The sequence below is a fragment of the Procambarus clarkii genome, chromosome 59, assembly GCF_040958095.1.
Source record: "Procambarus clarkii isolate CNS0578487 chromosome 59, FALCON_Pclarkii_2.0, whole genome shotgun sequence".
NCBI lineage: Eukaryota > Metazoa > Arthropoda > Malacostraca > Decapoda > Cambaridae > Procambarus > Procambarus clarkii.
Window position 1 is genome coordinate 20,653,282 of NC_091208.1, and position 1,309 is coordinate 20,654,590.

The window sequence follows — 1,309 nt, forward strand, 5'->3', positions numbered from 1 at the left end:
AGCACATAAATCATCCATGTTTTGGCTGTCTGGCCGACCCCCCCCCCCCTGTCGGCAGGTTGATAAGGGGGATGGTGTACCCCAACGCTGGGTACATGTGACACCTTTGCAACATGGTGAGTAACCCCATACTCACCGCTGACTCATGGTTACTCACCGATAACTCATGGTTACTACCTGTATATGTTGTAGGAGATCAGATTCTAGAGCAATTTGCTTTTACACGGCAATACCTTCAACTACAGCCAATTCTATCCTCCTCCCCATTCTTATTCTTCTCCTCCCTTTCCTCTTTCTTCCTTCTCCTTCTTTCTTTCTTCTCCCCCACATGCTCTGGTGTCTCCCCCATCACATACCCACCCCTCCCTCGCGCCAACACATTCCACTGCTCGCTTCCCAACACATTCCTACCCCACAACTATTCACGGAGTAAAAATCCTGAAATATTTGCATTCGTCGGCCATGAGCCAATTCGTGATTCTTACTGAAGAATTCAGATTCTCAAATCTAATTACAGTTTTCTTTCCCTTCTTTCACAATCTCTGTATGTCTCTCTCTCTCTCACTCAACTCATTCCAAAATTAAAATTGGCTTCACTTTCGCTACGTAATTTATGTTATGATTGCCTTTGTGATTTTTGAGAGAGCAGAGGGAGAGGGAGAGGGAGTGAGAGAGAGAAGGAGGGTGGAAGAGGGGAGGGAAAGAGAGAGGGAGTGAGGGAGGGAGAGAGAGAGGAGAAGCAGTAGGAGTAACATAACTACAGCTGAATAACGTAACTTACCTTCACTGTAAGTGAGAGAGCGTCACCACCAAACTTCATCATCTTACCTTCTCTCTGCAATGGAATACAATGTAACTAAATATTAACTACATAATATTAAAATTTTAACATTTATATGCAGTAATTGAACAAAGAAAAATAAAAAAATTATTCAGGTCCAAAAATAAACATTGAAAAACAGTATTTTTATGTATTACTTACGGAAAACATGTATTTCTATCTAACAATGAGTTAGATAATTATATACACCACCGGAATTTGTATTAGCACATTTATGTGCATTTGTGTTTATACAGCTACCGGAGACTACATGAAGGGGGGAACATAGTGTCAAGAGCTAGTTACGTAATGCTAAATCAATTCCCATCTTACAGGATTACCTTGAGGTTACCTTGAGGTGCTTCCGGGGCTTAGCGTCCCCGCGGCCCGGTCTTCGACCAGGCCTCCTGGTTGCCGGACTGATCAACCAGGCTGTTGGACGCGGCTGCTCGCAGCCTGACGTATGAGTCACAGCCTGGTTGATCAGGT